This window comes from Symphalangus syndactylus, chromosome 4, assembly GCF_028878055.3.
Source record: "Symphalangus syndactylus isolate Jambi chromosome 4, NHGRI_mSymSyn1-v2.1_pri, whole genome shotgun sequence".
NCBI lineage: Eukaryota > Metazoa > Chordata > Mammalia > Primates > Hylobatidae > Symphalangus > Symphalangus syndactylus.
Window position 1 is genome coordinate 43264345 of NC_072426.2, and position 22333 is coordinate 43286677.

At 43.9% G+C, this 22333-nt stretch overlaps 1 protein-coding gene across 3 annotated transcripts in view; it reads left to right on the forward strand.

Annotated features, from left to right (window-relative positions):
• Positions 1-22333, forward strand: part of STOX1 (storkhead box 1) — a 67075-nt gene that overhangs the window by 33093 nt on the left and 11649 nt on the right. The window lies entirely within an intron of this gene.

Below are 22333 nucleotides of genomic sequence, written 5' to 3' on the forward strand. Positions count from 1 at the left end.
CCAGCCTGGCCAACATGGTGAAACCCCCTCTCTACTAAAAATACAAAAATTAGCATAGTGGCGGGCACTTGTAATCCCAGCTACTCGGGAGGCTGAGGCAGGAGAATCACTTGAACCCAGGAGGCGGAGGTTGCAGTGACTCAAGATCATGCCACTGCACCCCAGCCTCGGTGACAGAGCAAGACTCTGTCTCGGGGGGACAAAAAAGTCTCATTGGTCCAGGCATGGTGGTTCACGCCTGTAATCTCAGCACTTTGGGAGGCTGAGGCAGGTGGATCACCTGAGGTCAGGAGTTTGAGACCAGCCTGAGCAACATGGTGAAACCCCATCTCTACTAAAAATACAAAAAATTAGCCGGGCATGGCAGGAGCCTGTAATCCCAGCTACTCTGAAGGCTGAGGCAGGAGAATTGCTTGAACCTGGGAGGCAGAGGTTGTAGTGAGCTGAGATGATGCCACTGCACTCCAGCCGGGGTAACAGAGTGAGACTCTGTCTCAAAAAAAAAAAAAAAAAAGTCTCATTGGCCACACCTATGTCATATGTCTGTTAAGTTATGAGGCTGGGAAATTGAGCATGATGCTTTCCTGCCTCCACACTAGAGGAAGACAAGGGAAAATTTGATTGGGTGTGTGTGTTAAATGGGCCAATCAGTGTTATCTGCCACAAGGGATCACTATAAAATATCACTGAATAGGATGGGCCACTGAGGTATGCCTCTCAGAAATGAAGTAGGGCTAGTAGAAGGCTTTGGCAGTGTATGCTCCTTCTTCCTAGGTGAGGAGAAGGTCATGGGGACTGATGCCTGGTCAAATAGGCTACGGGAGTTGGGAAAAGAAAAGTCAGGATTGGCCGGGTGCAGTGGCTCACACCTGTAATCCCACCTCTTTGGGAGCCCAAGGTGGGTGGATCACCTGAGGTCAGGAGTTCAAGACCAGCCTGACCAACATGGAGAAACCCTGTCTCTACTAAAAATACAAAATTAGCTGGGCATGGTGGCACATGCCTATAATCCTGCCGAGACCAGCTCGGTCGTGGAGACCCCAACCCAGCAGCGCTAGAGGAATAAAGACACAGACACCGAAATAGAGTGCAAAGTGGGATCGGGGGGCTAACAGCCTTCAGAGCTGAGAGCCTCGAACAGAATTTGACCCACCTATTTATTGACAGTAAGCCCGTGATAAACATCATTTCTGCAGTTTATAGATGAACTAAAAGTATTCTTCACAAGAACAAAGGGACAGGCTCTGGCTTGTTATCTTTAGCAGGAACATGTCTAAGGCACAAATTGTTCATGCCATTGTTTGTGGTTTAGGAACGCCTTGAGCAGTTTTCCACCCTAGGTGGGCCAGGTGTTCCTTGCCCTCATTCCAGTAAACCAGCAACCTCCAGCATGAGCGTCATAGCCATCATGAGCATGTCACAGTGCTGCAGAGATCTTGTTTATGACCAGTCTTGAGGACTGTTCCTAGCATGTCCCCCTTTTTGTTTTTGCACGGCAATAAAAACAAAGGCAGCTTTATAATGATGAGCTACTTTTCCCAGGAGTCGGGATTTGCATCTGCAGACTACACAAAGACAAACAACACAGATTAATAGCACAACCATCATAGAAATCACAGAGCTTCCAAGTGTTTTTATCCATTTCGAAGGATTTATGGCTGCCAATCTATCTGCAGCTACTTAAAGCACTCCATTTCCTGGCATTAAGTTCAGGTGTTCCTGGGATGCTTTAAATATTTGCCCTGTTAATTTTGCAATATTCAAAGACAAGTTTGTAGAGTGTCCTTCTAGATGCTTTTTTATTCTTTTCTATTCATGCTCTGATTCATTATAAGGGTGAGGAGTGATACAAAAGTCAGAAGTATTCCAGTTGCATTTTAGCTGCATTGTATATTCCAAACTAACTACTTGATCTCCTGGACACATTGCAGTTTGTGGGAGATCATTGATTTGATTAACTATCTTTTGGTCTATTTTAGTTTGAGAGTTCCACAGCAGAGTAGAATTCTTTTGCCGTTTATTTACAAAATCTGCTGTCTGTACTGATGAATGTAGCGCAACTCCAGCTGCTGCACCAGTAGGCTGTGACAGTGATCAGTCCCATAATAATTAAGATTAAAGTAGCAATGAAACATGGAGAGTGTCTCAGAACTTTCTGAAGAATTTCAGTAATAATATGTACAGAGGGAGAGGCTTCCCAAGGATGGGAAAGCTTCACCGGTAACCATACTCCTTGAGCTCTCACTACTAGGATAGAATGATTAGTATTAGAGTTCACACAAGAGAACAATCTACATTCCTGGCAAGTTACATGATAATTAGGGATGTCAACCTTTAGATTGCCCATTACCAACAGAAAAGGAGGGCAAACACAACTTTGTATCCAAATTGTATTGTTTTCAACAAGTTCTAAAATGTAATTAGGATTATATTGTGATGGCATAATGTATTTTCCTTCCTTAATCTTTTTTTTTTTGAGACGGAGTCTTGCTCTGTTGCCCAGGCTGGAGTGCAGTGGTGCAATCTCGGCTCACTGCAAGCTCCGCCTCCCGGGTTCATGCCATTCTCCTGCCTCAGCCTCTCCGAGTAGCTGGGACTACAGGCGCCCACCACCACGCCCGGCTAATTTTTTGTATTTTTAGTAGAGACGGGGTTTCACCATGGTCTCGATCTCTTGACCTCGTGATCTGCCCGCCTTGGCCTCCCAAAGTGCTGGGATTACAAGCGTGAGCCACCACGCCCGGCCTCCTTCCTTAATCTTGATCTTATTAAGAGCCATTAATAGTTTCCACAAATCCTTATGTTTAGCTCCTACAGCAGGCCATATCATTTGAGGTTGAGGTGCCACTACACTGCCATGTTTCCAGATAATAGGAACTCTTGCCATACTTCTTATCATTTCTACTATCTGATCGTTTTGCTCAGACCAGCTGAACATAGTGTGGCCGTGGCACGCAGACTGAGAGGTGCAGTTTATGCTAAACATCTCCTTAGGGGACCAATCAATAATGATTCCATAGGAATCGTCGTGCAGCACCTCTGCCTGTTCTGCAATGCAATCTTCCCAAACAAGCACATTCATTTTTTCTGACCAGGTCCAATCCTGTTTACAAATAGGTTTTTGAGGGCAATATGCCTCAATTACAGAAGCAGATTCATTATGGTACATACGGAGACCAGAAAGCATGTGTAACTGTGCCATAGAGTGATACGTCCAGGCATTATTGCCAGCCAAGATTGATAGCAAGGGGGTAGGCAACTAGTGCCCTTTCCCAAACAAATAGGCCAATGTTCAAATCCTAAAGAAATATTCATAACAGTTCCTTCTTCATGTGGGTGAGATGGGCCTTTATCATCTGTAGGACTAGGCAACCAAGAGCTATCATTAGTGTGTACCTCCAATGGGGGATCCAGCTAAGTTACAGGCTATAGAAGTGGTGGAAAAGGTAAATATGCCCAATAAGTAGAATTGTTCTCTGTGTCAGCCCTTGCTGAAGGAATACTCACGGCAATGGTGATTACCGCTATCATAGCTATCATTAAATTACTCATTGTGACTGGTTGTCTCGCCTTCCTCAGGTTCTTCGGGATCCTCCCAAAACCTCTTCCTGGGTATCTGGCTCATAATAGGGCTTTAGATGTCTCGATGGCACCCAGATTGGCTGTTGATTCGGTCCTGGAGAAACACAAGCATAACCTGCCCATGTTATTATTTTACCTGTTTCCCAACCTTTTATTATGGAGTCTTTCCACCAAACCTGTTGTTCCACTTCTGCCTTTGCAGCTGGCTTCTGTAAATGTTCTTCAACTGCTGATAACAATCAGCCTTAAGGAAGGCTCAAAAAATTTAGTTAGCGGGGCGTGGTGGCTCACACCTGTAATCCCAGCACTTTAGGAGGCTGAGGTAGGTGGATCACGAGGTCAGGAGATCGAGACCGTCCTGGCTAACACAGTGAAACCCCCATCTCTACTAAAAAACAAAAAATTAGCTGGGTGTGGTGGCAGGCACCTGTAGTCCTAGCTACTCGGGAGGCTGAGGTAGAATGGTGTGAACCTGGGAGGCGGAGGTTGCAGTGAGCCAAGATTGCGCCACTGCACTCCAGCCTGGGCGACAGAGCGAGACTCCGTCTCAAAAGAAAAAAATAAAGATGAGGAATGCACCATTTGGCAAGTTGGGCATCACTGGATAATAGCTTTAGCTTCTTTCCAGGTAATGCTGTATCTGTGTTTGACACCAGGGGCATTAACATGGGTTAAATTGTGAAAGGGTCTAGCATTAGATATTGCAGTAGCAACTAGGCCATCAGCCATTTGATTCCCTGCAGTCAAAGGTCCTGGAATAGGTGTATGAGCCTTAATGTGAGTGATGTAAGAAGGGTGCATTTTACTTCTAACTGCTGTTTGCAATTGGATAAATAAAGCCATCAGTTGCTCATCTGTATGGAATCGTAGCTGAGCATTTTCAACTAACTGTGTAGGATGAACCACGTATGAAGAATCAGAAATCACTTTAATAGGCATATTAAAAGCAGTCAATACCTCAATTACAGCTACAAGCTCTGCTTTTTGAGCTGAAGTAATAGGCATATTAAAAGCAGTCAATACCTCTATTACAGCTACAAGTTCTGCTTTTTTTTTTTTTTTTCCCTCTGAGATGAAGTCTCGCTCTGTCGCCCAGGCTGGAGTGCAGTGGCGCAATCTTGGCCCACTGCAAGCTCTGCCTCCTGGGTTCATGCCATTCTCCTGTCTCAGCCTCCCGAGTAGCTGGGACTACAGGCGCCCGCCACCGCACCAGCTAATTTTTTTGTATTTTTAGTAGAGGCGGGGTTTCACCGTGTTAGCCAGGATGATCTCGATCTCCTGACCTCGTGATCCACCCGCCCTGGCCTCCCAAAGTGCTGGGATAACAGGCGTGAGCCACTGCACCCGGCCAAGTTCTGCTTTTTGAGCTGAAGTATAGGGCATCTGAAAAACTTTACCTTATGATCCAGAATAAGAGGCTTTACCATTACTAGACCTATCTGTGAAGACATTCTCAGCACCTTTAATTGGTTTGAATTAAGTTATTTTAGGGAGAATCCAATTAGTTAATTTCAAAAATTGAAACAGTTTTGTGTTAGGAAAATGGTTATCTAGAATATCCTCAAAGTCAGCTAAATGAGTTTGCCAAGTAAGACTATTTATAAAAGCTTGCTGTATTTCTGCCTTTGTGAGAGGGACAATAATTTTTCCAGGATCATATCCATGTAATTTAACAATCTGAGTTCTCCCATTTCCTATCATAGTAGCTATTTGATCCAAATAAGGAGTCAAAGTCTGTGAATTAGTATGTGGAAGGAAAAGCCACTTCATAAGATTTTGCTCTTGAACAATAACACCAGTAGGTGAATGATGAGTTGGAAAAATTAGCAAATCTAGAGTCTTCTCTGGATCTATTCTGTTTATTTGGGCCTTATGGATTTGCTTTTCGATTAGCTGCAGCTCTGCCTCAGCTTCTTTTGTTAATTGCCGAGGGCTTGTGAGACTAGGATCTCCTCTAAGGATAGAAAACAGATTACTCATGACATAAGTAGGAATGCCTAGAGCAGGCCGTATCCAATTAATGTCCCCTAGTAATTTTTGAAAGTCATTCAATGTTTTTAATTGATGCTTATGTATGGCTACTTTTGTGGCACTATTGTAGTGTCATTTACTAAGGTCCTCAAGTAGGAGTAAGGAGTAGTAGTCTGAATTTTGCCAGGAGCTATAATTAAACCGGCACAAGAAACCAAATTTTGCAAGTGATCAGAACATTGGAGTAATATTTCCTGAGTGGGGGCAGCACAAAAATATCATCCATATAATGAATAATGTAACACTGTGAAAATCTTTTACGAGTAAGTTCAATTGCTTGCCCTACATCGTCTGGCAAATTGTTGGACTGTTTAACATGCCTTGTGGCAATACTTTCCAATGAAAATGCTTAGTAGGCTGCAGGTTGTTTACCATAGGAATCGTAAATGCAAACCATTCACAGTCCTGCTCAGCTAAGGGGATAGTAAAGAAACAGTCTTTTAAATCTGTGACAATCAAAGTCCAGTTTTTGGCCGGGCGCGGTGGCTCACGCCTGTAATCCCAGCACTTTGGGAGGCCGAGGTGGGTGGATCACGAGATCAGGAGATTGAGACCATCGTGGCCAACATGGTGAAACCCCATCTCTACTAAAAATACAAAAAATTAGCCGGGCGTGGCGGTGGGCGCCTGTAGTCCCAGCTACTCGGGAGGCTGAGGCAGGAAAATGGCATGAACTTGGGAGGCAGAGCTTGCAGTGAGCCGAGATCATGCCACTGCACTCCAGCCTGGGCGACAGAGTGAGACTCCGTCTCAAAACAAACAAACAAAAGGCCAATTTTTTGGAATCATAGCAGGAGAAGGCAGTCCTGGCTGTAATGCCCCCTAGATTGTATAACTGAATTAATGACCCTTAAGTCAGTTAACATTCTCCATTTACCTGATTTTTTCTTAATTACCAAAACTGGGGAATTCCAAGGGGATTCCCTTTTTAAGCTGTTCTTTGAGTAATTCATTTAAAGCCTCCAGTTTCTCTTTACTCAGCGGCCACTCTTCTATCCATATGGCTTGTCTGTCAGCCATTTTAACGGGATAGGATCTGGAGGCTTAACAATGGCCACCATCAAAAATGGTATCCTAAACCTTGGTGAGAACTTTGTCTTTCTGCTTGAAGTGGTTCTTTCAAACCTTGCAAATTTTTTCCTAGTCCCATACCAGGGACATACCCCATTTCATGCATCATATATTGACTTTGAGGGCTGTATAATTGCTCAGGAATTAAAACTTGTGCTCCCTATTGTTGTAATAAATCTCTCCCCCATAAATTTATAGGTTCAGAAGTTATAATAGGTTGAATAGTCCCAGGTTGTCCATTGGGCCCTTCACAATGCAAAATATAACTACTTTGATATACTTTAGGAGCTTTACCAACTCCAACTATGTTAAATTGAGTGGGTTGAACTGGCCATGCGGACGGCCAATGCTGTAGAGAAATGATTGAAATGTCCGCTCCTGTATCTACCAAACCTTTAAATTTCTTTCCCTGAGTAGTTATTTCACAGGTAGGATGTTTATCCGTAATTTGATTTACCCAGTAGGCGGCTTTCCCTTGTTTATTTGTACTGCAAAATCCCCCTGTTCTTTTAGTTTCACTTTTTCCTAGTCCCACATACAGTAAAATCAGAAGCTGCGCTATACGCTCTCCCGGTTCTGCCTTCCAAGGAACGGAGGTAGATAAAATGATTTGAATTTCCCCATTACAATCCCAGTCAATTACTCCTGTATGAAGCTGCACTCCTTTTAAATTTAAACTAGATCTTCCCAGAAGTAGTCCTACCGTTCCTGCTGTTAGGGGTCCACAGACTCTTGTTGGTACTTTCTGTGGTGGCTCTCCAGGCAGACTCACAGCCCTGGCTGTGGTGGGGGATAAGCATTGTATAGGGGTGAGGGAGTGGCCTGAGCTGGGAATGCCCCGGTTTGGAACGGGGCCCAGGACGGGCCCCTCATGGCATTTCCCGAAATCGGGTTTCTGTCTGTATCAAATTTAGAATGACACTGATTGGACCAATGCTTTTCTGTTTGTTTTTTTTTTTTTTTTTTTTTTGAGGCAGAGTCTTGCTCTGTCATCCGTGCTGGAGTGCAGTGGCACGATCTCAGTCACTGCAAGCTCTGCCTCCCAGGTTCACACCATTTTCCAGCCTCAGCCTCCCGAGTAGCTGGGACTACAAGTGCCCGCCACCATGCCCAGCTATTTTTTTTGTATTTTTAATAGAGACAGGGTTTCACCATGTTAGCCAGGATGGTCTTGATCTCCTGACCTCATGATTTGCCCGCCTCGGCCTCCTAAAGTGCTGGGATTACAGGTGTGAGCCACCGCGCCTGGCCCAATGCTTCAGGCATAGACCTGGTTCATACTGATTGATAGCCTGTTTAAACTCTTTGAGTAATTTAGAGGGAAAAGGCTCAAATGTAGCCATAACATTCCCATGTTGATCTGGGGGGTGATCCTAACAGGGAACTGCCAAGCCTCTAAATCACCCTCTCTTCTAGCTTTCTGAATTCTTGCCTGAATAGAACTGAGGGTGGTTGCTTGCGGCGCTGCTCTAACAGCCACTGGGGCGACTACATTTTGCCCAGTGTCCTCTGGAAAAGAAAGATCCAGAGGGTCTGGCCAATCTTCAAGGTATTGAGGGGGTGCCAAGGGGCAGGGACAAGCTTCCCCTTCTTGGGTCTCTTTAAGTGGTTGACAGATCTGTTCTTTTATCTCTTTCGCAACATTATCCCACTTCCCCTCTCCTTCATCTCCTTCCTCCTCATTGTCAGTGTGAAAAGGTTCCAAGGTGGAACGAATCAGAGCCCACACTGACCAGACAGTTATAGGAATATCCTCAGCACTATCCTTATATGCCTTTTTGAGTGCGCTGCCTACCTTCTTCCAGACCCCTACATCCATAGTTCCTCAGTTCAGAAACCAGGGGCAATATTTCTCTTACCGCACTAAAAAGCCACATAAGGCGGCTAGTGCTAACCTTCACTCCTTTTCTGAGGAGCTGCTGAAGCAGACTCAAATAAGCCTCGTGCCTGTTCGACCCTTGTCTAATTTTTACCCTGATGCTTCTAAGCTCCCCTTTTTATTCACCACGGGGATTGCTTAAGAGTACTCGGGTGTCCTCCAGTGTAGTTCCACATTCTCCAACTGTCGCTCTGGCGACCCTTTGACCCGGGTTCGAGCCCCATGTTTGGGTGCTGCTTGTCGAGACCAGCTCGGTCGTGGAGACCCCAATCCAGCGGTGCTAGAGGAATAAAGACACAGACACAGAAATAGAGTGCAAAGTGGGATCAGGGGGCTAACAGTCTTTAGAGCTGAGAGCCTCGAACAGAGTTTGACCCACCTATTTATTGACAGTAAGGCCAAGATAAACATCGTTTCTGCAGTTTATAGATGAACTAAAAGTATTCTTCACAAGAACAAAGGGACAGGCTCTGGCTAGTTATCTGCAGCAGGAACATGTCCTTAAGGCACAGATCACTCATGCCATTGTTTGTGGTTTAGGAACGCCTTGAGCAGTTTTCCACCCTGGGTGGGCCAGGTGTTCCTTGCCCTCATTCCGGTAAGCCAGCAACCTCCAGCGTGAGCGTCATAGCCATCACAAGCATGTCACAGTGCTGCAGTGATCTTGTTTATGGCCAGTCTTGGGGCCTGTTCCTAGCATAATCCCAGCTACTCAGGAGGCTGAGGCAGGAGAATCTCCTGAACCCAGGAGGCAGTTTGCACTCCAGCCTGGGCAACAAGAGTGAAACTACATCTCAAAAAAAGAAAAGTCAGAATTGGCCAAGAAATCCATCCATGTGCCTAACTGGTGCCCTGCAGGAGAAACTTGAAGTACTAGTAATGACATGGAACAGGGTCTGATCAAGTTAATATCTTAATTTGGGAAGAAAAGTTAAAAAGTGCTGATATCAGTAGAAGAACTGACACGTGTCAAATCTATTCCAGGTATTTTCAGATTGTTTTCCCACAGTAACCTTTTAGCCAGATACTATTATTGATCTTGAAGAGTTGAGGTCACTAATTAATACTCAAAGAGGGTACACTGACAGTAAGTGGAAGTACAGAATGTGAGCCCAGGTCTACCTGACCAGCTCCACTGTTATTTATCCCATGCTGCCTTAGTGGCCCAAGGCCCTATGAGGAACAGTCTGGCTATTCTTCCTCGTGATGGTCCTGGCCCAGGCAGCCACAGACTTCTGGGAATAGCATTCAGGCTTGGGACCCAGGAATACTGAGTCCTAGTCCTACCAATTACGGCCTCATGATAGGTTAAGATTGTCTTAACCAACTGCTGCTCTTCCATGACAGTCAAAGCCCATTGAGTGTGAGGACTGTATCCTGTTTGGTCTTGTAACCTTTGTAACTGGTATATAGTAGATAATAAATATATGCTGGATAAGGAATGATTGAAGGACTGTGCTGTTATAATATCAATTTACTCTGAGTGCCTGATGCTAAACAATGGTAGCCACTCATTAAGTGTTTATTAAGTAGTACGTAAGAAGAAGGAGAATATATTTCCAGCTGATGGGATCAGAAAACTATTCATGATAGAGTCACTGAGCATTTTAGTTAGTCTTTTTTTTTTTTTTTTTTTGAGACGGAGTCTCGCTCTGTCGCCCAGGCTGGAGTGCAGTGGCGCAATCTCGGCTCACTGCAAGCTCTGCCTCCCAGGTTCACGCCATTCTCCTGCCTCAGCCTCTCCGAGTAGCTGGACTACAGGCGCCCACCACCGTGCCCGGCTAATTTTTTTGTATTTTTTAGTAGAGATGGGGTTTCACCGTGGTCTCGATCTCCTGACCTCGTGATCCGCCCGCCTCGGCCTCCCAAAGTGCTTAGTTAGTCTTAAATGACAGGATTTTGAAACACTGAGGTATGGGGAAGAGTGCTGTAGGTGGAGGAGACAGGGACAAAGGGACAGGATATGGAGAGGTACTGACTATTCAGGGAGAGGCCAATCTGAATGGAGGGAAGTCACAGCTTAAGGTACGGTACTTAGCTGAAGGGTAGTACAGTACTTAGGAAAAAGGAGTTTGTTGTCAAATATGATCAGGGAACATTCGGTTAAATAAACTAGGTAGTTGTTTGTTATAGAAGTTTTCAGAGCCTTTCACAATATCACTGTGGCTCCAAACAGCATTTCTCAAACATTTGGCATAGGGACCCTTTTTCTTATAGAGAGCATTTCATGGAATGAATGTTCCACGGAACCCTTTTTGCAAAATGCTGATCTAGTTCAGTCCCCTGTGTATGGGCAAGGGAACTGAGACCCAAAGAAGAGAGGTGACTTACTCAGGGCCACGGAGCAGAATCTGGATTAGAACCCCAATACCCTGATCAGATTGCTTGGCCCCCGGTATAGGACTTGTTTGTAATGTGAGGACCATGAAAATAGAAAGGACAGCTTTAAAAAAAAATCTAGGGAAACTTTAATATTTTATTCAAACCACCACCTTTGTGCTGGACATTTAAATTTTTATTTATTTTTTTCTTTCTCTCCTAACTTCCTAAACTTGTTAAGTGCTGGACTTTTTACCCCCGTTTTGTACAGTGGTATTTTCTGTTAATCACCATGACTAGACCTGTTAGTCCCTGTTATTGCCTTTGCAGCCTCCAGAATCTTGGGAAGAAGAGGCACCATAATCTGCTCCAGGTTTCCTGGAGGTCAAAAAAATGATGTTCTCCTGCATGACCATTTTTAGGGACATATAGGTACTACAGCAGTTTACAACCTGTGCCTCTCTTGCTATTTGTATAGCTATCCCTTGCCCCCAACTCTTGTAACTGGTGTGGTAGGTGGAATGGTTCACCAAAGATGCCCACGTCCTAATACCTGGAACCTGTGAATATGTTACCTTACATGACTAAAGAGACTTTTCAGGTGTAATTAGGTTATGGAGATTCAATTAGGGAGATTATTCTAGATTATCTGGGTGGATCCTGTCTAATCACAGGTACTCTTAAAAGCAGATAAATTTTCTCTGGCAAGAAGCAGAAGCAATGCAGTGGAAGTGCACGTCAGAGAGTGTGGGCAGATTTAATTCTGTGTTTGAAGATGAAGGGGACAACATGACAGGAAATAGAGGTGACTGAGAGAGGCTCCCATCTGACAGTCATCGAGGAAATAGTGACTGCTGTCCTCAGTCCTACAACCATAAGGAACTGATTTCTGCCAAAAACCTAAACGAGAGTTAAAACATTCTACCCCCAGAGTCTCCTGATAAAGCCTAGGCTGGCCAGCACTTTGGTTTTGGCTCTGACACCCAGAACTTCTGACCTATAGACTGTGAGATAATAAATTTGTGTTGTTTTAAGCAACTAAGTTTGCTGTAATTGATTTTGACAGCCATTGAAAACTAACACGACTGAATGAAGTCATGAACATATCCGGGGTGGAAGCCTTGAAGGGAAAGAGGGTAGGAAAGGGCACCTCAGAGCCTAAGGGTTTTGGGCCAAATGTGGATTCGTTTTAGTATTATTCAAAAGCCAGCTGATTTGAGTCATTCAGCTGGTTTGAGTTGGTCATTCCTGACTAAGGCTCCTTGTATCTCGATCCACAGTGAGGGTGGCGGCCATGGGGGAAGGGAGCTAGAGGCTCAAAGGGCACCCCCGGGTGGGGCCACCTGTCTTCTTGGTGTATCAGTGTGCTGACAACCAAATTGTGGGGTCTGTTTCAGGCCCTCTGAGACCCAACTGATAGTCAGTATTAGTGAATATATCACTCGAAAAGGAGGCCTCTAACAATTCTGACAGGTTGAAGTGTGATAAGTAAAGAAGACATTACTAAGGACTCCTGCTGTTGAACAGCTCAACTTCCCAAGGGAAGCCTTTAGCTTTCCAGCAGAGGGTATTTCCCAGAAGGGAGCCATTTGTCTAGGAGTCAAAAATAAACATCACCATGCCTGAGAAAGAATTCCAGCTTCCATGGCAGATAACCCGATTACACTTAGATCTGCAGCCAGCTTCTGTCTTGGTACTCTTTTGTTTCTAAATGTGGAGGAAAGTTTTTGCATTCTTTTACTTTACTAAAATAAAAGGGAGACGTGGAGAGGGGCTTGGTTTACTGGCCTGGAACCTTTCTTCTTTTTGTTTCCATTTCATTTGATTTTCTGAACCTATTTGAAGTTGTAACACAATAGATGTAATTGTTTAAAGCCATCAAAGATTTGCACAGCATCTTATCTTTAATGAGGGGCATGTTGTTACAAATGCTTCAGTTTTTCAAAGTTCAGGATTAATTTTAATGTTAAAAACATTTGGTGGAAATTCTGTACTGGATAAAAGAGCAGTTTAAAATCACAGAAGCTTCTTGGATTACTTTGAACAAAACATCCTTTTTTTTTTAATTAAACTTGAGTGTACCTGCAGGCTGTTTTATTTGCACTCTGTTGTCATCCCTAATGCACATAGAAGATACCTTTCCCACAGTGTGATTCAATACAGGCGCCCAGAAAGATGGTCTTAGATTTCATGTGTCTGGGTAATTAGTTGAGTTAGAGCAGCTCTGTTAAACCACTTGAAAGTCAATAATGCATGAATTTCTGGCAGACTTCCTAGCTCTGAGTCCATAAACACACTTGCATAGGGACTAAATGTTCTTATAGTATAGAAAAACTCGTGTTCTAAATATAAAATAAGTAATACTAGGGATTAGTTTTTTCTTTTCTTTGCTTTCTTTTTTTTTTTTTTTTGAGATGGAGTTTCGCTTTTGTCACCCAGGCTGGAGTGCAATGGCACAGTCTCGGCTCACCACAACCTCCATCTCCTGGGTTCAAGTGATTCTCCTGCCTCAGCCTCCAGTGTAGCTGGGATCACAGGCACCCACCACCACGCCCAGCTTATTTTTGTAATTTTTAGTAGAGACGAGGTTTCACCATGTTGGCCAGGCTGGTCTCGAACTCCTGACCTCAGGTGATTGGCCCACCTTGGCCTCCCAAAGCGTTGGGATTACAGGCGTGAGCCACTGCGCCAAGTCTAGGATTCATTTTTTTCTACAATTTAATTCTATGACAAACTCATGTTTTATTATGACACAAAAATGTTAGGATGTGACTGCTTTTTGAATTCTGAAAGAAAATCTTTCCTCTGTCTTGCAGATTAGTAGCACAGTCTTTCATGGGCCTTAAAATCAGATTCAAGCATCCTGATTTAAAATGTTAGAATTTAAATTCCAAGAGCAGACCCTCTTGGAATTGGTTTTGGTCTTTTAAAAGCATAACATTAATGTAAAATAAGCGTAATTGTTCTTTTTTTTTTCCCCTTAACGGTACAGTTTTTATTAAAACTTTAATTTTGTCCCTGAGGTTTTACTGGAGTGCTCAGATATCAAAATAAACACTTTTTTTTTTTTCTTTTTTAGAGACAGGGTCTTGCTCTGTCACCCAGGCTTCAGTGCAGTGCCATCATCACAGATCACTGCAGCCTTGAACGCCTAGGCTCAAGCAATCCTCCAGCCTCGCCTGCCAAAATGTTGGGGTTGCAGGCATCAGCCACGGTGCCCGGCCACATTCAGATTTGATAAGGATTCTTTTACTTCTGAGACGGAGCAGGGACCCTCTTTTTAGGGGCCTGTGCCCAAACAAGAGCATTTTTTTTTTTTTTTTTTTTTTTTTTTTTGAGACGGAGTCTCGCTCTGTCGCCCAGTCTGGAATGCAGTGGCGCCATCTTGGCTCACTGCAAGCTCCGCCTCCTGGGTTCACGCCATTCTCCTGCCTCAGCCTCCCGAGTAGCTGGGACTCCAGGCGCCCACCACCACGCCCAGCTAATTTTTTTGTATTTTTAGTAGAGACGGGCTTTCACCGTGTTAGCCAGGATGATCTCTATCTCCTGACCTCGTGATCCACCTGCCTCAGCCTCCCAAAGTGTTGGGATTACAGGCGTGAGCCACCACGCCCGGCCTTTTTTTTTTTTTTTTTTAATCCTGAGTTTTAGAAAAATTCCAGATAGCTAGCTAGTCCTTTTTTTTTTTTCTTAAATCCACCATGGAAAAGGTACCATCTTGTCTTTTTTCTTTTGCTACCTAGTCCTAAAAAGTAAGTAACTTATTAAAAAGGCAGTAACCTGAAACAATAGCCAAAAAAGTTAAAATCCGGAGGTGTTTGGTTTCCCTATAAAAACTAAAGATAACTTTTTTTTTTTTTTTTTTTTTGATACGGAGTCTCGCTCTGTCGCCCAGGCTGGAGTGCAGTGGCGCAATCTCGGCTCACTGCAAGCTCCGCCTTCCGAGTTCACGCCATTCTCCTGCCTCAGCCTCTCCGAGTAGCTGGGACTACAGGCGCCCACCACCACGCCCGGCTAATTTTTTTTTGTATTTTTAGTAGAGATGGGGTTTCATTGTGGTCTCGATCTCCTGACCTTGTGATCTGCCCACCTCGGCCTCCCAAAGTGCTGGGATTACAAGCGTGAGCCACCGCGCCCGGCCGATAACATCTTAACATATGTTCCTGAGTTCTTTCAGAAACTTGGACCCCTTCTCTGAAGACCCGTCACCCAACAGATTCACTGGCACATAAACCTCAGATAAGAAAAAATTAAGTACTAAACCCTGACCTGCGTTCTTTGTTCTAAATTTCTTCCTAATGGACTTGGAAGGAGTCATACCCCTGAGACAGTTACTGACCCCACATTTTTAAACAAAGTTTCTCTTCCATAACCAATTAAAATAGAAAATCTTTAAATGTACCAACAATCTGTAAGCCCCTTCAAGATATCCTGCCCTTTTAAGCCAAAACCAATGTATAACCTCCATATATTAATTTATAATTTTGCTTGTAACTTCTACTCTCCTTCCCCTGCCTTTAAAAACCCTTGTTTACAAGACATTGGAAGGTCAGGATTTAAACAATGGCTGCCTGGTCCTCCTTCCTTGGCACCCTACAAATAAATGCCTTCTCTTCTATAGCTGTAAGAAGCCTTGATGTAGATACCTGGATTTACTGTGCCAAGCAAGAGGACCCCAGTTCAGTTAACCCTTCAAGGGTGTTCTGAGTGGACAAGGCAAACACAGAATTGGGCCAGGTGGATTGTAATGATTTTGTAATGATTCTTATTGCAGTGTGAGTATTCACACCTCCTGAATTGGCCAGGAAATGGATTTTTTAGTCACTTGGTGACCCAGGGTCACAGGCTTTCTTTGTGTCTGGCTGGGTTTCCACTAAAATGCTTATGATACCAAACCTCACCTTCAACTAATTTTTAGTTACCTTCAAGATGTGGAGTGAATGTGCTATTTGAAGCCTGGCATTGTTGCCCTGTGTCAGACCTTCTCTCAGGGCGCAGGTCTTGTCAAGGTCCACATCCTTCGGCTTGTGATCCTCATGCCCCCCAACCTGGGGGAAAATCACTTCACTGGGTAGGCCCATGTGCTGACGCCAACTCTCCCTCTTACAAGAGTGCAAAGTTTTGGCTTATTTTCATTTTGCTAATGTTTCCCAGTGATCATCTGTAACTGGAAAATTTTAGGAGTCCATAGGGCGCCTGGTTGAAGATCTTTCCAGTACCACAGTTCTTGGGAGTGTTCACTGGCTCCACTACAGCTACCCTGCTGGGTCTGGGGGGAAGGCAATCTTGAGATGTTTCTATTTGTCATGGGTGCACCTCTTGATATTCTACATTGGGGTATGAGTATTCACACGTCCTGAAGTGGCCAGGAAGTGGCTCTTTGAGCCCCTTGTTTTTCTGATAGAAAACAGCCAGGATAGGGTATTCTAGAGGCCTTCTCCTTGAGGCTTATGGAAGGGGCCTTTGTGTCCTTACATAAAGAAACCACCTCTTTTTCCTCAGAACTTTGATGAAGTCTTGCGTTGCACTGGAACAATATTGTTGAGCTGTTGTCACCAACTCCAAGAGCAAGTCACACTTTCCCAGGGGCCTGCTCCTATTGGCCAGGGGCTTTCTAGGCCACTGTCATTAGGTACCAGGGAGCAGAGACTGATTGCTTGGGGTTGTATGAATCCACGTCCATCCCACAGGAGGCTGATTCTAACATTGTCTGCTACAAGGGCCTGCTCTGGACTTCACTGGATGAAAAGCTTTTGATAGTGAAGAGCTCAGTATTTTCATTTGTGAATTGGGCATCCACATGCTACATTTAATTTGCTTTGCACTTTTTTTCCCCCAAACAAGTGGACTTGTAAAAGAATAACTTTTTAAACTCCTCATACTTTGCTTTTATCATTACTTTGACTTTTTTTTTTTTCTGTGGCAGTGAGGAGTGGGGATTGCTTTCTGGTCTTTACCAGAATAAACATATATATATATATATTCTGAATATGTATATTCTGAATATATATATATTTTGAAATGGAGTTTTACTTGTTGCCCAGGCTGTAGTGCAATGGCGCGATCTCAGCTCACCGCAACCTCCGCCCTTCCGGGTTCAAGCGATTCTCCTGCCTAAGCCTCCTGAGTAGCTGGGATTCAGGCATGCGCCACCACACCCAGCTAATTTTGTATTTTTAGTAGAGACGGGGTTTCTCCACGTTGGTCAGGCTGGTCTCAAACTCCCAACCTCAGGTGATCCGCCCCCCCTCAGCCTCTCAAAGTGCTGGGATTACAGGCATGAGCCACCACGCCTGGCCAACAAAAAAATTTTATACAGCAACTAAATCCTTTCGTAGTACAGCAAAGAATCAGTAAATTAACACCAAAAATCCTTTTCAGAAAGTGTAGCAGGCACAAATAACCTCACCTCTATGGTTCTACTTTGTTATTTTTTGTGAAACCAGTCTTTCAGCCTAAACACTTTTTTAGTGTTTCTAAACACTAAAACACTCTTTGGTGTTTCTGAGGCACCAAAGAGTACAAGACTGTGTAAACAGAGAACGCTATTGTCAACTGTTTATGCTCTGGCTCAAAGTCTCTCCTTAGCCTTCTGAGCCCTGCTCAGCTCAAGGGTCAAAGGTCCACAGCTGGCCTAGACTGAAGACTGCTCTTCAGTTTACTCCCTCATAGTTGAGGACAGACCCAAAGGGCTGGCCTTCTCTTATTGTGGAATCTGGTTACATCTGTAAGTGGGATCTTCTGCATAGAAAGTTAATTTTTGGTGAAAAACTCTAAGAGATGCCTTCCAAAAAGCAAAGGAGTGCAAAAGTCACTGAAACAGACCATAGCTGAAGCTTGAAAATGATCTCCATGTCTGTCATAAATGTTCCCGTGTCAGGGTGCACTCTGCTTTCCTGCACAAAGGAGACTCGATGATTTGTGCACTCGAAGGATGTATCTTAGCAACGGCTGTGAGGGAAATGTACTGAGAAACTTTCTCTAGGCTTTGTCTAGAGGAGCTCCACAGCAGAGGTGAATAGCAATTAACAGTGTCCTCTAAAATGAAGTTTACATTTAGTTGTATCAATTTTAAGGGGGGAAAAAGGGCAATTAGTCTTCCTAGTTGATAGTAGATTTGTTCACTCTTTTAAAATACCCATCCGCATGTCATAGTAGGAATTATGAATAAATTTTTTAAGAGTATCTTTGGATTTGGCAAACAGTGTTAGGGTTCTTTTAAAAAGGTGGGGTTTGAAAAATGTAAGAAAAAAATTGTGTTTCATACATTTCTCCTTGGTAATTAAAAGTAGTGCTTTTTGAAAAATCATGTTTTTGCTCTTATTCTGAAGTAATTATAGATTCATAGGTTGCAAACAAATATACAGGAAGCCCTATGCACCTCTCTCCCAGCCCCATGAAAATCTATTTTGACTACTAGTTTTCCTATAGAAAGAGGAAACAAACGTAAGGATTGAACTAGAAAATGGGCTGCTTCAGTTCTAGCCCAAAGGCATAGTGGAGACCGCACTACTATTTTTTCTAGTGCACAGAAATGGGCAGCCACCTGCAGGCGGGCACAGCAGGGACACCAGACGACATGCTGATTTTCTCTCTTTCAGTGTTCTCCCCCACCCCATCTCCAAGTTCACAGTGCCTGGTTTTAAGGAAAGGTGAAGTGAGGCTCAAACGGGTATTAGGTGGCTAAGGAAAGCCTTCAGGCTTTGCCCTCTATGTCTAGCCCTTGTCTTTCAAGGAAGGGAAACTTTTCCCCCCTCTTTTAAAATTAAGGGCCTCTAATCCTCTAGGTTTTATGGCTGGCTTTGGAGAAAGGGGGTTCTGGTTTCTATGACCTGCCTTGGGGAAGAAGGATTCTTATTTCTATGGCTGGCCTTAGAAACAAGATAGGAGGATAGGAAAAGGCCAGAAAAAACCTCTTGCTTCTGAGGCCTTCATTATGGAGTATTACTTTCTGAGTTCCAAGTGCAGTGGGGATGGGTAATCAATTCAAGATCACAGGAAAAGATGTTTTTAGGGAGATAGGGAAGAGAGCTATAAAAGCTTAAAGCCACTTATTTTAACTAAGCACATACAGTTATATCAAAGAAGCATAAAAATATTTAAAATTGTACTTTAATTTCACATTTTGTCTGGTTGAGTGGGGAGATGGAAGCCAAGAAAGTAAAACTCAGATGAGGAAGGAAAAAAGAAAGAAAAAGAGGGAGTGAGGATAGAGGCTTGTTACCCTCAGTTCCGAAGTTGAGTTTCAAGGAGGATTTTGAGTTTTAGGTAAATTAATGCCCCGCTTGGACAGATTTTCAGGACATCATCTATCGCCACTCTTTGAAATGCTAATTAATGGATTAGCCATTCATCCTAGCTTTTCAGAGTGGTATAGGCCTCTGAGAATCACCCAATGGGATAGCCACAGCCACACCTAGAGGAGATCCTTCCCAGGCTGCAGAAGCAGACAGCAATTCTACCTTGTGATGTGACCTTCCAAGGCCAGATAGAGAAACTTAAGCAAACAAGGGAACAATGGAAAGTATAACAGCAAACTGCTTATGATTTCCTTGTTGAAGTCCTTTATCTTCATGCAGATACAATAAGAATACAGTACTGGCCACTTATCAGCTCTGGGCTTCAACCCTTCACACCTGGCCCCTTAACAACCAGTAAAATGTACTGCTTTCTGTACTGTCACTGGGAGAGTTTAACTGCAGAGCATAATCAAGTTTTCTTAATTCTTTAGCTTCCTTCTGGCTATACTTGACTCCCCATTCAGCCCCAGGATCATGTTTGTTAAATGGTTAGCTACTTTAACATTGCTGTCATTAACACCCTAACCCTCTACCAATCCAAAGAGTAGTACTAAGACCTGCAGTGTAAACATCCGTGGGAGGCTGTTAGAAGTGCAGGATCAGGGGCTCTGAATCAGAATCTGCACATTAGTAAGATCTCCTGGTGATCCTCATATGCACATTTTAAAGTTTTAGAGGCATGGGCTGGCCTCCCCCAGCTCTCACCCTTTTCCACTACAAAATGCCACCCCTCTGCCAAAAGCTATGCGTAAATCACCTGGAGACTCAGGGCTCCTTCACAATCTTCTTACTCATTTTTTATTTCCTAGTACTTTGAGAATAGCTCCTCAAACCCCCTTTCCACCTGCCATCCTCTTATTCCCATTTTTCCCTCCTCTCATTTCTATTTTCTTTCTAACTTGACAGAAGTCAGATGACTTTGCTGTGCTAATATTTTTTTTCCTTCTCTGCCTCAATATATTTCTGGTCTTCTGCTACCCTCTACTATTTTCTCAAGTCTCAGATAGAGTAGCGTCTTCCTCATTTGTAAGCTAGCCTCTCTACTTACGCCCTTGATACACTTTCCTTTTCCCCTTCTTTGGGATCTTGCTGTCTTACTGATCTCCCCTCTCCCAGAATCATGTCCACCATCTCCACTAAGCTCTTCCTTTTTTGTTTTTTTTTTTTTTTTTTTTTGAGATGGAGTCTCGCTCTGTCGCCCAGGCTGGAGTGCAGTGGCGCAATCTCGGCTCACTGCAAGCTCCGCCTCCCGGATTCACGCCATTCTCCTGCCTCAGCCTCTCCGAGTAGCTGGGACTACAGGCGCCCGCCACCACGCCCGGCTAATTTTTTTTTTGAATTTTTAGTAGCGACGAGGTTTCACCGTGGTCTCGATCTCCTGACCTCGTGATCCGCCCGCCTCAGCCTCCCAAAGTGCTGGGATTACAAGCGTGAGCCACCACGCCCAGCCAAGCTCTTCCTTTTTACATCCAAAGGGACACAGATCTTATTTTAAGAAAACCACAGCATCCAGTCATATTCACTGGATCCTACTCCTTTCTGATTTATGATCTATCTCTCCTTATTCACCATCAGATTTTGCATACAAATGGTCTAGAGCAGTGGTTTCCAACTGGGATGACTTAGCCATTGAGAGGACATTTGGAAGTGTCTGGAGACATTTTTCGTTGCTGCAACTGTGGGAAATGCTACTGGCATCTAATGAGTAGAGGCCATAATGCTAAATATCCTACAATGCACAGGGCAGCCTCCCACCGCAAAATTATCTGGCTAGGGTGGCTACTTATCCCAGTTTGCCAGTAACTTTCCTAGCTATAGGCTTATAGCACTGAATGTCCTGTGTCCCAGGAAGCACCTCAGTCCTGGGCATACTGGGACCATTGTTCATTATATATATATATATCTCATCCCAAATGTCAAAAGTGCCAAAGTTGAGAAACGCTGCTCTACAAGGAACACCCATTACATTTTTCTCACCAACTTCCTTTCCTTCAATTGGAACTTTAATTTCTGTCTTCTTTTCTACTGAAATAGTTTTCTTTTTCTTTTTTTTTTTTTTTTTTTTTTGTTTTTCTTTTGTTTTGTTTTCCTAGAGACAGGGTCTCACCCTCACCTAGGCAGGAGTGTAATGGTGCAGTCATAGCTCATTTCAGCCTCTAACTCCTGGGCTCAAGTAATCCTCGCACCTTAGCCCCCTAGCAGCTAGGAGAGGCAAACCACCATCCTGGCTAGTTTTTAAAATTTTTATCTTTGTAGAGATTGGATCTTGCTGTGTTGCTCAGGCTGATCTCGAATTCCTGGCCTCAGGTGATCTCCCTAAAGTGTTGGGATTACAGGTGTGAGCCACTGTGGCCAGGCTGAAATTGTTTTCTTAAAAGTCACCAGTGGCACCTTTCAATCAAGAAATCCAATGGCTTTTCTCCTTCCTCAACCCTTTGGATTTCCTTCTAAGCATTTGATACTGTTGACCACTATTTTTTTGAAGCCCTTTTTTTTTTTATACTTTTGGTATGTGCCAAGAGGTATGTGTTCTTTCGTGGGTTCCTAATTCCTACTGTGTTTTTTGTTTTTTGGTATTTTTTGAGATGGAGTCTCAGTCTGTCTAGGCTTTGCCTAGGCTCACTCACCAGGCTGGAGTGCAATGGCGCCATCTCGGCTCACTGCAACCTCCGCCTCCTGGGTTTAAGTGATTCTCCTGCCTCAGCCTCCTGAGTAGCTGGGATTACAGGAGCCCACCACCATGCCCAGCTAATTTTTGTATTTTTAGTAGAGACGGGGTTTTACCATGTTGGCCAGGCTGGTCTCAAACTCCTGACCTCGGGTGATCCGCCCACCTCGGCCTCCCAAAGTGCTGGGGTTACAGGCGTGAGCCACCACGTCTGGTCCCTACTGTGTCTTAAATGTAGATTGTTTCTTAGTTAGGTTTTTCTTGGTGCTTTTCTTTATTCTCCTATTAAATAATTTATTCCACTCTAGCTTCAGATCTCATTTCTATTAGTTGATTCCTAAATCTCTTTCCTGAGTCTTAGTCTTTCATTTCCAATTGATTGAGGGGTTTCCATGGATGTCCAGCAGAATCCAGTACTCAACCTGAGTAATGGCAGGTTAAGAAGAACATTTAATACACTGGCTAGGAGGAAAGACGATATAG